The sequence below is a fragment of the Mesocricetus auratus genome, unplaced genomic scaffold, assembly GCF_017639785.1.
Source record: "Mesocricetus auratus isolate SY011 unplaced genomic scaffold, BCM_Maur_2.0 Super-Scaffold_100003, whole genome shotgun sequence".
Taxonomy (NCBI): domain Eukaryota; kingdom Metazoa; phylum Chordata; class Mammalia; order Rodentia; family Cricetidae; genus Mesocricetus; species Mesocricetus auratus.
In genome coordinates, this window is record NW_024429188.1 from 64,782,734 (window position 1) to 64,796,743 (window position 14,010).

At 35.2% G+C, this 14,010-nt stretch overlaps 1 protein-coding gene across 7 annotated transcripts in view; it reads left to right on the top strand.

Annotated features, from left to right (window-relative positions):
* The window catches only part of Fam133a (family with sequence similarity 133 member A), a 37,742-nt gene that overhangs the window by 6,501 nt on the left and 17,231 nt on the right, over positions 1 to 14,010 (top strand). For 6 of the 7 annotated variants that reach the window (XM_040744358.1, XM_040744361.1, XM_021228657.2 and 3 more), the window contains one exon: positions 11,545 to 11,625. The gene's annotated coding sequence lies outside the window, so the exon portion shown is untranslated. Of the gene's footprint in view, positions 1 to 11,544; positions 11,626 to 13,249; positions 13,366 to 14,010 lie in introns of those variants that run through there. The other variant, XM_040744362.1, reaches the window with a different exon arrangement.

Consider the following 14,010-nt stretch of genomic DNA (forward strand, 5'->3'; position numbering starts at 1 on the left):
ATTTCAAATTTTCTCTCCTCATGTTTATGGTCACTTAGATTGATTCTATATTATATTGCCTGTTGCAAATAATGGTATAGTGAACATAGATTTTAGGTATTTTCCTAAGAGACCGATTTTGTTTCTTCAACATACTCCTTATTAACTTATACTCACTTCAACAGTAGTAAAGGTTTCCCTTTGCTCTATGTCCTTAACAATGCGTAGTATGATTTCTTTTTCATGATAATCATTTCAATAGGAATGAAATGACATTTCATAATGTTTTTACTTTTTATGTCTTGATGATCAATAATATAAAGCATTGTTTTTCATGTATCTGTTGTTTTTGTATGTCTTACTCTGAAAATGTATATTTAGTTCCTTTATCCACTTTTCAGCCTAGTTATTGGTTTGATTCATCAAATGCTTCATGTATTTTGAGTATTAACAGGTTAGGAGATTAGTGGCTTGTAAATGTATTTTCCCATTCTACAGCTTGACTCTTCACTTTGTTGATTGTTGCTTTTGCTGAACAGAAACTTTTCAGATTATTATAGTCCCATTTGTCAATTTTTTTGTTTACTTTTATTTTTGCTAATAGTTTTCAAATTAAAATTGCACACACTGTTCAAGGATGTAAAATATCACAAAGGGATATTTATACAGGGATGTTCAAATATTTTTTCTTATAATACATTTCTATATTATTTTCACTATAATTCCAATTAAGTGTATATTTTAAATTATAAGCTTATTTTTATTTCATGTACTTTATTGGAAACAGGAAAATTTCAAAGAATTTAAGTAGTGAACAGTGTTAATATATATTTAATCTCAATAAATTATTAAAAAATTTACAATTAGTTTGGATACAATCACAATCAGCATAATGGATTGACATTATCTGTCAACCTAAAGGCAGAATAAAAGAAACATTTTGTTTCATTATATGTCTGTGTTGAGGGAAAAATTGTCTCATGGTAATGCAGACATCCTTGCAGATAGAAACAAATACATATTCATTAATATTCAAAGTTATTAATTTTCTAATAGACTAATATATACATAGCACACAGAATCTTTTCTTTGAGGTAAAAAGGAGAGTTTCGGAATAACACTTTATTTCCTTAAATTACTTTTTCTTAAGTATAGGCTCTGAAGTTACAATTAATTCCCAGACTTGGAATTTGTTTTCTCCTTTTAATAACTCTTGTAGATATTAGACAGTCATTCTACTTTCTTGCATCTGTTCTCTATCTTTAAAACGACTAATAATGGATCATAAAATAGAGATAGAATATTCTTTGCTATTTTCATTTTTTATCATTAATTTGTATGCAGATTCTTTTTTGGTGTGATTTTTTTTTTTTTTTTTTGGTTTTTCGAGTCAGGGTTTCCCTGTATAGCTTTGGGGGCTGTGCTGGAACTCGCTGGTCTCGAACTCACAGAGATCCGTATGCCTCTGCCTTCCAAGTGCTGGAATTAAAGGTGTGTGCCACCAATGCCCCGGCAGTTTTGTTGTGATTTTAAACACTCCTAGCATTTTATCATGTATGTACTCTAATGTTTTAGAGGTAGCATAGAATTCTACATACTGACAAAGCCTTTCAAACTGTAATGTTCCTGAGGGTAGAAATACAATGTATGGTGGCAACCTCTTGATATTTATAACATTATTTGATCCAGATAGTTATAAGGTCAATAAACAGTTATCCTGTCTATTATTTACCTGTATATTGTCCAATTCTTTTTTAAGATATTTTTTATTTTTAAATTTAAATTAGAAACAAGGTTGCTTCACATGTCAATTCCAGGTGCCTCTCCATTTCCCTCCCCTCCTCCCGTGCCCTCCCACCAACCCCCCAATATCCCCTCATTTCCCCGGGGAGGGTAAGGCCCTTCAAGGGGGTGTCCATAGTCTGTCATTTTATCCAGGGCAGGGCCTAGACCCTATGCCAAGAGTCCAAGCTGAGAGCGCATCTCTCATTGTTGGGTGGGAGTCCAAAGTCCATATTTATACCTGGGATAAATACTGCTCTACTACCCAAGGCTCAATAGATTACCTAGGCCTCCTCACTGACACCCACATTCAGGGTCCCATGCTGGATTCCCAGGCATCAGTCTGGGATTCAAGACCTAACCCTTGTCAGGTCAGCTGTTTCTGGGGGTTAAACGAGCCCAGTCTTAATCCCTTTGGTCATCAGTCCTCCCTCTCTGTCACTGGATTTCTTGAGCTCAGCTCAGTGCTTAGCCATGGGAGTCTGCCTCTTCTTCCATCAGCCACTGAATAAAGGATCTGTTTCCCAGACTCTCTGGCCATGGGATTGTAGGCTGGAACTCCCCAGATCTATGTATAAAATCTGTATATGAGAGAGTACGTGCCAGGTATCTCTTTTTGTGACTGGGTTACCTCGCTTAGGATGGTTTCTTCTAGTGCCATCCATTTGCCTGCAAATTTCAGGATTCCATTGTTTTTTCCATTGTTTCCAACAAGACCAGGAAACCAGCAGATCAAGGTAAGCAAGGCCCTGCATCCCGGGCGTGCCTTCCAGTGACTGAGGACGGCCACAGAGCTTCCCATCCCGGCGGTAGCACCCCAGATCCCAAGTCTTCTCTTCCATAATGTCCAATTCTAACTACCTCTAAGCCACATTTACAACAAAATATAATAAAATAATTTTAAAATAAAAATAAATATTAATTGAATTTTGCACCTTATAAGCTTTCCCCATTCATCATTATGAATTCTCTACTTCTAAGCTATACATTCAGTCTTATCTAAGATGAATTTACTATATCTCATGACTCTGTATATTTTTATTCCACTATATAGATGTAATGTTGCAATTACCTTTATCTTAAAATATAGTAATACAAAATTTATGAAACAATAGCTTCTATTCTTGATATTTATAATTCCCCCTTTTTAACTTTGTCTATATGGCTAAAATTTATGATATTTTGGTTTTGGTGGGTGTTTTCCTTCTTTCTTTCTATCTTTTTTCTTAAGACAAGGTGTCTATGTAGCCCAGACTGTCCTAGCACTCTCTGTAGATGAAGCTGGCCTCAAACTCAGAGAGATTTGCCTCCTTTGACTACGAGGTGCTGGTATTAAACATATTTACCACAACACCAAGCAGTTTAGGGTTCTAAATAGTGTGCTGTATGAGGAAAGTTTAAGTAGTCAGCAAGTACATTTGTTTTCACTTATTTTTCCTTGGAAGTAAAAAGTATTTGATAAATATCTAGTTCAATATTATGTTCACTGAGTACACTTTTGGTGGATTTTCTAATGTTTCTGTATACTCATAACTACAAAATTTGGGATTCACTATACTTATGCATATTATTGTGTATCCAGTAGTTGTTATTAGGGCTTTGGTTTAGATGTAGATCACAGAATAAATACAGTTTTCAGGTATGCAGATAGTGGATTCTTATTCTCAACATTGTATAGAAAGTGGTCATAGCTGTGACTGAACAACAATATCCAACTTCTTCATTTTTCCTATAGCATTTTATTAAATGCATTCTTTTAACTGTAACAATTAACACAGTAACAGGCTCCTTGGTATTCTAACTCCTCAAAGTCATATATTTCATTATTATTAAAAGAACCTAGATATAAAAACAGATGATTTGGCATTATATGTTTATTAAAGTATTACATTTAATGAACAAAAAATGGATTCCTGAAACTAGAACTAAAATCATTAAGTTACAGTCGTGGTCACTCTTTTATTGCATTCTTAGCTTTTCTATTCCTATAGCATCATCAGCTTTAGGAGCACCAGTTCTCAAGTTTCTCTAATTTACACAAAAGTTTTATAGTGATCCAACAAGGAATATAAAAAACAAAGTTACCTAGAGAAAAAGATGGTTCATTAATTCTAATGTATCCATAATTGATCCCAAACTATTTTATTCAAAGTTAAATGAAAAATATTCCAGAAACTTTTCCACGTATTTATCCCTAGGAACAGAAAGACTCTTCACTCTGAGTAAATGAAGCTACCTACAAAATTTGTGAAACTTTTTTGAGGTGTACACAGTTAAATATAAATGTATTTTGAATGTTTGAATTAATTTCTGCAAGTTGTTAATATGCTAACAAATTAGTTGTTATATGGAATCAAATTTCTTCTTCCTGTGTAAGATTTTCATTTATAAAGATGCATTATGATCACCCATATCCATGAGTTTCACAGTAGCAAAGCTCTGGAGACTAAATGCGAGGATTTAATTATTACCACATTATTGCTATTATGGACGTGGATAAGCTGTATTTCTCTAACGCTGTTTTCTTATCTATAAAAGAAAGATAAATATAGAATTTGTATCACATGGTAACTATATAAGAAATAAAATGATGAAGCTTGGAGAGATGGCTCAGTGGTTAAAATCCCTTGTTGTTTTTTCAGAGAACCTGGTTTCTATTGCCAGAGCCCACATGGTGCTTCAAAACGTCTGTAACTCCATTTCCAGGGTATCTCATGTTCTCTGGTGGCTTCTGTGGGCACCAGGCATACATGTGGTGCATAAACATACATGCAGGCAAAACACCCATACACATAAAATAAATTAATTAAAAAATAAATATTGATACTTTATGTAAATTTCATACCAATATGTATTGTCTATCATGCCTTTTGCAGGGATATCTAGAGATTCCTATCTGAGTTAATCATGCATAATCCAGAATTAAGGATAATGAATTTAATTGACCTGTATTTGGTATATTTTACAAGTGTGCCTCCTATTTCAAATTAGGGAATAAGTAAAATTTTCCTTGTAAGTGGAAGTCATATTTTTTATTAGATAACAACTGGCACATAATCTACCCCCTGGCAGCCTTTTCTCTTAAAATATATTCTTGCCTGTAGAGAATAGCAATGTTTCAGCAATGTAGTATTAATGCATTCAATGTGAAGATACTTTATACTTTACTGATCTTTAACTCAGTAATGAAGGAAGTAGGGCAAGTGCATCAAATAAGAACATTGTCTCATAAATCAGTAACTGTTTCAGGTCTCATCAAAAACATATTTAGTACTGAGAAAGAAACGTGAAACAGAGTCATAAAGCTCTCTGAATCTATTACTTCTTAAATGAATATCTTAAGACAGTTATAAACAGTATTAGTCATTGTACTAAACATGTTCTTCTTATAACCAATATCTGCTTAGAAGTGCTCTATGATTGCAAGTAACCAGAAATTCCAATTTTTACTATTTCATTATCTGACATCATGAGACTGTCCCAAGTTTTCTTTTTAAGTTCAAGTAAATATGAGCTATGTAGAAAATTACACAAATGTTTAAATTAGTTGACTACTATGGTTACTGAATCTTCCAAGTTGGTCCCTAGATTTTTAAATATGCTATATGCAGTTCTTTGAAAAATCATCCTAAAAATACATTTCGTATCTTCTCTAATTTTATGTGTTCGTCTAAAATATTATGCATGTATATGTGTGCACCACATGTATGTAGTGCCTACAGAGTCTGGAAAAGGACAATGGAAGTAGAATTACAACTTGTGAGCATTTGGAATTGAACCCAGGTCCTCTGGAAGAGAAGCCAATGCTCTTATCCACTAAGCCATGTCTCTAGGCCCATCTAACTTTATACTTCCAATAATACTTCACTGTCCAGAGTAAGAACAAGTTATAAACCACCTTTTTTATTTGGTGGCAAACATAGATAAACTTCTCAATTCCTATTTTTAATGATTTATGTATTTATTATCTTGAGAAGTGACAGATATATATACATTGTTCAATCATATACATGTGTTTCACATTGTGTTTGGCAATCAGACAACTTTGGGGAATTGGTTCTTTGCTTAAACCATGAGGCAGGGTTTTTATATGGCAGCTTTTGCTGATTTTCCTCTCTCTGCCTTGTATCACACAGTTAGGGCCCTGAGACTACTCTGTGATTACAGGCTACCACATCTGACTTTATTCTTTTTTTAATATGGGTTGTTAGGGTTACCTGGTAAGTGATTTTACCCTACTATGAGCCGTCCTGTATGTCCAAAATTTTCAATGCCTCACGCCCTAGTTTCCACTTATCTGATAGGGCAATTTTTCTAGTATCCAGTTCTCTGTAGTCATGGTGGGATCTGAATGATATAATACGTACAAAACTCTTGAAACAGTGAGAACTCTCAATCAGTCCTTACTAAACTAATATTTTCATAGTGATACTTGCTCAGTCTTCCTTTCCTTCAGATTTTTTACTCTTGGAGTGTATTACATTGTGTTTGTGTGTGTGTGTGTGTGTGTGTGTGTGTGTGTGTGTGTGTGTGTGTGTATCGTAAACATAATAGAACTGTATAGGTTGTCTTTCATATCTACTCAACTATGTTGTCTTCTAATTAATTTTCGACTAACCTAGGAAAAGACCAAGCCATTTCCTCATGTATTAACCTTTAATCTCACTCAGTTTCTTTGCAAAAGAACATACTTGCTTCAAATAAATTATTTCATCCTTTAATCGCATCATAATTTATATATAAATCATCCCAGTTCATAAAAGAACTGAACTTTTGTAAAATAGATTCACCTAACAGCCAGGTTTTTACAATGAGTACATACCTTATTCTTTTTTTTTTTTTTACTCTGATAGGAGCACTTTCTTTTTTTTAAATTTTTTAATTTTAATTTTAAATAGCTTGTTTTACATGTCAATCCCAGTTCCCTCCCCTCCTCCCGTACTCCCCCATCCCCCCAGCCTCACACCCTATGGGAGCTGGGAAGAAGAGAGGGGGAGAAGAGGAAGAGAGAGTAGGTCATGGGGAAACAGGAAGGTTGAGTGGGGGGGTAGAATAGGGGAAACAGGGAGTCATAGGTTAGAAGACAGATCAGGCACCAGAGTGACCTCTAGTGATCTAAAGGGATGACACCAATTGGCAAGCTAAGCAATAGTGGAGAGACCACCTCGAATGCCCATTCCTGATAATGAACTTGATGTCTATAACCATCCGGGAGCCTTCATCCAGTGACTGATGGAAGCAGAGGCAAACACCCACAATTAAGCACTGAACTGAACCCAAGGAACCCAGTGACAGAGAGAGAGGAGTGATGAGCAAATTGGCAAAGAATGGGCTGGCAAAACCAGGAGAGACAGCTGATCTGAACAGGGGAGAGCTCTTCGACCCCAGACTGACAGCTGGGAGGCCAGCATAGGACTGATCTGGACCCCCCAAATGTGAGTGTCAGTGAGAAGGCCTGGGCAACCTATGGGGCCCTGAGCAGTGGATCAGTGTCTATCCCTGGAATACAAACAGTCATCGTGTGCCCATAGCACAAAGAGGGATGCTCCCTCAGCCTGGACTTTTAGGGGAGTGCCTGGACTCTACCCTGAGTGAAATGACATACCTTATTCTTATTGTTAGTTGAAAACTTTGTAAGTAAGTGTTCTTTTCCAAACACATTATTTTATTGAATGGTTACAAAGTTACCAGTGTTGTATCTCTTCAATTGTAGCCTTTCATTTATTTCAAAATTCATATCAATTTTCTAGTAACTTTGGCAGTTTTTAATATTTTATATTTATTTTTCTCTCTGCACACACACACACACACACACACACACACACACACACACACACACACACACACACACACACAGCTTTACCAGGTGGGTTCTGAAAATCAAATTCAGAAATTCAGGTTGTCAGGTTTAACAACAGGTGTCCTTCCACTCTAAGCGATCTTAATGACCTTTGGCTAGCAAAATTACTTTTGCTTCTAGATCCTTTGTTGCCTGAAAAATGATGATTATTAACGGCACAACCTTTTTCTAGATACTGTAATTTTACTCTGGTAAGAAATATGTCAGCCAATGCCTACAAATATGTCTAAATTTTGTGAAGTCCTTTCTTTCCTTATGGTTTTGGGGATGATTTGAAGAAATCTTCTGCATATGATATGCTCCTAATTTAGCTGCAAATCTTGTGTACTTGCCTATAAGTTTATAATATACTTACTAAGAATTTTTTAAAAAATCTGTATGACTAGTGCTTACTGGACTGAAATTTGAAATCATTGGATCAAAGACATGATAAAGCACCATGAAAAGTACCATGCAGTAGTGGTGCATGTCTTTAATTCCAGCACTCAGGAGGCAGAGGCAGACAGATCTCTGTGAGTATGAGACCAGCCTGGTCTACAAGAGCTAGTTCCAAGACAGGCTCCAAAGCTACACAGAGAAACCCTGTCTTGAAAAACTAAAAAACAAACAAACAAACAAACGGCCATGAAAAGCTATTAATGGGATGCACATTTTGAAGAGATAGCTCTGACAAATGACCAAGTATTCCTGTAGCTGTTCAAGTCTATACGCTCATGTGTTCCAACCTCCATTTCATTATTCATATATGTCACACCCCGTCCATGTTATTCACCTCATCTTCATTTATCCATTTACCTACAGCTCCCTTGCTTCACTTCCAAGCTTTGTAATACTGTGAAAACCTTTCCAAAATATTATTGCCATTATGTTATACATTTCCTGCTAGAAAATGTAGACTGCCTTTTCAGTGAAAAATAACAAGTTGAATAATAAAGAACAGGCTGAAGGTTTAAATTTTAAATCTTGTCCATGCCACAAAGGCCATAGTAAGTAAATTTTGGAATTTCTCAGAAAAGATTCCACTTGCTACATGTGTGGTTTTAGAAATTTACTCAGTTAACCTTATGATCTCTCCTTATCGATGTAATATGGCAAATACTACCTGTCAGGATTTCTTAGTTATAAACAACATTAACATGAGTAAGTTTTTGCCTGCATATGTTACAAAATGAAAACACTAATCAAATTGATTTCTACTTTACTTTTGCTAGCTCCAATTATGAACTGAAGAACTCAAACTTATACTATCATATTTTATTAGGCTAGTTACTGTGAATTAGCCTTTATAATCTGGTTACTGCTTGTATAATGATAAGATTGTAGATACTGTTTCCACGGAAGGTAGTAAATATTATCTTTACATGAAAAAATCATGGAGAGGACATCATCAGTTTGTAATAAATAAAACAATCATGATATCAAGTCTGAAATAAACTGGAACTTCATTTATTGTCAATTTAATTAATTGGTATTTTTCTACAGTAAGGTAGTCTCTGATCATAATCTCGCTGGACTATTGTCAGAAGAAAATGTATACTATGAGATAGATAAATATCTAGCATTCTTTTACAAAATAGATGTCCACTATGCATGTAAAGCATGATTTAAGTGCTTAGTCAATGGCTATAATCCCAACACTGAGGTGACTGAGATAGGAGGTTCACAAGTTCACAGCTCGTCTGACTGAATAGAAAGATACTGTTTAAAAAAAAACAGCCAACCAACTAACCAAACAAACAAAAACTAGAGAAATGAAAAAATTATAATGAATCACTGGGGGTTATGCTGAATTATTCATATGAACTAATGGGTCTTTGGTGCTGTCTGGAATTTCTTCTCCACTCCTCTGCCCTTCCCTCCCCTCCCCTCTCATCTTTCCGTCTCTCCTCTCCCCGTCTCTCTTTTTTCCTGCATACACATGTAAGCAGAAATATATCTATACATACACCCAGGGTGACCTGAAATTCATTATGTATTTCATGGTAACCTTGAATATAATACACCTGCTTTGGCCTCCACATGGTAGGATTACATTAGTGTTCTATTATGTTTATCTTATAAGCTGAAAAAGAGAGGACTCTGACTTATGCTACCATAGTTTGTTATGCTAGCTAGCATGAACTAGCCCTCATAATACTGGTTACTACTGGCACACTGATAAGATCTTAGATAAATGTCTCCATGGAAGAAAGCAAACATTATGTCTACATAAATGTTCATGTTTATTGTAACATTCAGCTGTTTGTAAGCAATAAAACAACTATTTGATGTGAGAGAATATTATTTTCTCTTTTCTTTATAATTTTAGTAAAAATTACTGTATGATAATAGTCTCACACTATATAATAATACCTAGATGGAATTCAAGATTCTGTGTGTGTGTGTGTGCGTGTGTGCATGTTTGTGTGTGTGTGTGTGTGTGTGTGTGTGCCCGCGTGCATGTAAACCTCCCCTACTCATTAGCAGAAGTGACTAATAGTACTGGTGCCAAGGATCTGCCAGGGAAAAACTACCACCTCTTCAATAATCGAAGTCTGCCATCTCCGGAAACTAGATTAATCACTTCTGAACAACTCTCTAAGAAAAATCTCATACCTCTGCAACCCCAACCTCTCCAATTCCACTTCACAAAACACATAGCCATGTAACCTTTGAATTCCTGCTTCTCCTGTCACTCCCCGACACATGATATGTCTTCAATAACCTACTTCCTGAAAGTCCATGCTCCCTTCCTCACATCCTGCTACACAATCTTCCCTATCTACCTTTCTGAAAATGGCTTCTCCTACTCATATATTACTGCCACCTTCACTTCTGAAGCATTGTACCCATTAAGACACCCTGCTAGAAATCCCTGATCACACCCTTCCAGAATCCTTTAAACATAATTCTGTGGAAATAACTCAAGTATCAAATCTACAATTCCTGTAACCTATCGGTGGCCCTCGTATTTTTATTTTCCCACCCCAAGAAACATTTGCCATCCTGGACACCTGTCTCCCAGAATGTCCCCCTCCACACCACATGAACCCTTAATTCTGGAAAGAACCTCCTCCTCAATCCATCAGCTCACACATTTTGTAGCATCTAATGATTCTTAAGCCCCACATTCCTAGCATTCCTTCCACTCTGGTAACTCTGCACATTGCCATGGCATTCCATCACTGGGAGTAGGGGCTCAAGAGGCCCTGCCCCCTGTGAATTTGTAGGAAGTTTAACAGTTGCTATGAGAAAATGAAACATTTTCTCTAGTGGAGTATATCCTGGTAAGTTACTCATTCTATAAATAATCCTTCAATCACACTCCTGTAAGCAATCCTAACTAAACTTACTGGGTAACAAAACCAAAAAGGCTTAAAAGTAGAAGTAAACTAGTTGCGAAGTAGAAAGGGGTAAGAGAGGGAATAGAAGGGGGCAAGAGTGTACATTGTATAATCAAAATACATAAAATGAATTCATGAAAATATAATAATGAGATCCATCATTATGTATAAGTAATTTAAACTAATAAAAACTTTAAAGATACCTATAATATTTTATTGCTTTCTTAATTTTAAAGCATTATAGAAATTTAATGTGGACATGTATAAGATTGATGATAGAGGAGTTTTCATGAGTCAAGGAAAAGAAATATATTAGGTAAACAAGTATGGGAAGAAAGCATGAGGATTGGAAGTAATTTTTATTTGTTTATAGTAGGACATACACAAATGAATAAGTGACTAATACTGAGACAGCACTCATCCACAGTTTTCAAGGGTTTATCTGAATTAAAGAACATTTTTCCTAGTCAGCATTCTTCATCAATTTTAGTTATAATTGTTGTTACTTTAAGTTTTCATTCTATAACCTAAATCTTATTGCCAAGCTACCATAATGACTTTAATAAATCTCATTTCTTTTACATATGTTAAATCGAAAAGAACATGAAAAGGAATTTGGAAGGAAAAATCTGGAAAGGTGATAGAAAAAAGAAGTGTGTGCTCTCCCAGATTCCAAATTAGGTAAGTAATTGAAAAAGAGGGAATGATGTACTTACTGTCGTGTCGTGCTGATTGAAGCTAAGGAGAAGTGTAAGTCTGATCAAGTCATTGCTAAAATAGACAACAGAAGTTGCTCCTCATACTGGGTTGCCTTGTCAGCCTTCATAGTAGGGAGGTGCTTAGTCTTACTACAACTTGATATGCCATGTTCTGTTGATACTTATGGGACACTTGCCCTTTCCTAAACAGGAACAAAGGAAGAGTGGATTAGAGGGTGGGAACAGATAAAATTGGGGTGAGACTGGGAGGAGAGGAGCAAAGTGAAACAGCAGTCAGGGTGCAAAAAATGAATGAATAAATGAATGAATGAATGATAAATACATAAACATTGGCTGAGGAAAATTTAAAAATAGCCAATATTTAAATGCTTTATGTATTAAAATAAAATGTATAAAATCCTATCAAAGTATGAGACCTGACTTTTTTTAAAGGTTATAAAAAAGGCTTCTCTAAATAAACACAGTTAAGTTGTACTTACAAAAGAAAACACTATGTGCAAATGCCATGGATAGAATGAATATGGTATATCTGAAATAGTGATGGAAGGCCATTGATATGGAAATACAGAGAAAGGGAAGGATAAGTATGTTAAAAGGAAAGGTAGAAGAGAAACAGAATGAGGAAGTTGTTCAGACTAGAGATTATAAACTCAGTGGAGGATTTTTGATTGTTTGCTAAGAGCCATGAAGGTCTTTGTAATTTTTGAGCTCGCGGAAAGTAAACTAACTAAAACTAAAAAGTACAAAGTAGAAGAGTTAGGAAGAAATATTGAAAGGTTAAATGTGTAGCCATTATTGATGATGCTGCAGCAATGAATTTCTTACCAAGAAGTTTTACAATTTCATGAACAATTATTTTGTGATGAACTATTTTTTTCAGTATTAGCAAGCAACTATGAGATTTTTTCCCAACTACTCAAATCTCACTAAACAGATTTGTAGAGATGATAAAAACAAATTATTATGGTTATCAGTAAGCATCCTCTAGTGGTTTTTTTCCTCTCTTAATATATAATATGTCTCATAGCTTTTAATGTTTTAAATGATATTACGGTTATATATGCACTATCTAAAGTCATAAAGTTTTAATATTTTACTCATATGTACTTTTATCACATCAAATTAAAAAGAAACCATGACATTAATTATATCTATTTAAATATTTCCTTTCTGAAATAGCCCTCTTTTCTGTATGTAATTATTTGTTTCACAGAATATCCCTACATTCTGTATTTGGGTATTTCCTTACTACATCATTTAAGTTGTTCCTCTTTCTAATTTCCATGATACATCCTGATTATTTTCTGACACAGCACAGGTTCCATTTATTTATTACATATTTTATGCAACTCCCAGTTTTTCTAAATTTGTTCCTTCCTTTAAAAGTTAAGCCCCCAAGTTCTGATTGCCTGCTTTGAAATACACAATTGACTTTGGGACAACTTGTTTTCCATTTTAAAATGATTATGGTTGTATTTAAGTCCCATAATCATGATTCATTTTTAAGGTAGTAATTCTGATGAAAAGCAAATTGTCCTCCACATTAGTTGGTTATAAAACTTTAAAGTGTTTCTCTATTTTTCCCCTTTGGCTTTTGAGAAAAATCTGTTGCTACATAGTGCAGACTAAGCTGGAACTCCCTAAGGAGATGAAACTTGCCTTGACATCTATAAGCCTACTCTCCTACATGCTAGAATTGCAGGTTTGTGCTGCCACACTTTGCTACATGTTTGCCTATTTTGTTCAATTATTGAATTTATTCTGATGAGGAGGAAATTTATATTGACACTTTTTGGAAGCCATGGAGCAAATAAAATATAAGAGTTTTATAGAGGTGCTTATTTACAGTAGTAAATAACGTATATGTGTGCTCACATTTATTGTTGTTGCTGAATTAGAATTTAAAATTTATTACATAAAGGAAAATAAGCTGAATTCTTTTTTTATTTCTCAAAGAATCTTATTTTACATACCAATCCCAGCTGCCTCTCCCTCCTATCCTCACACTACCCCTACCATCTTCCCACTCTACCCTCTATCTATTCCACAGAGAAGGTGAGGCCTCTCATGGGGAATCATCAAAGTCTGTCACATCATTTTGGGCAGGACAAAGACCCTCCCCCATCTATCTAGGCTGAGCAAGTATCCCTCCATAGGGAATGGCCTCCAAAAAGCCACTTCATGTACAAGGGATAATTACTGGTTCCTCTGTCAGTGACCATATAAAATTCTCAAGCCCCCTTCGCAATTGTGAACCACATTTAGGGAGCCTAGTTCAGTGTTATGCAGGCTCCCCAACTGTTAGGCTGGAGTCAGTGAGGTCACAATTGATTGGGTCAACTATCTA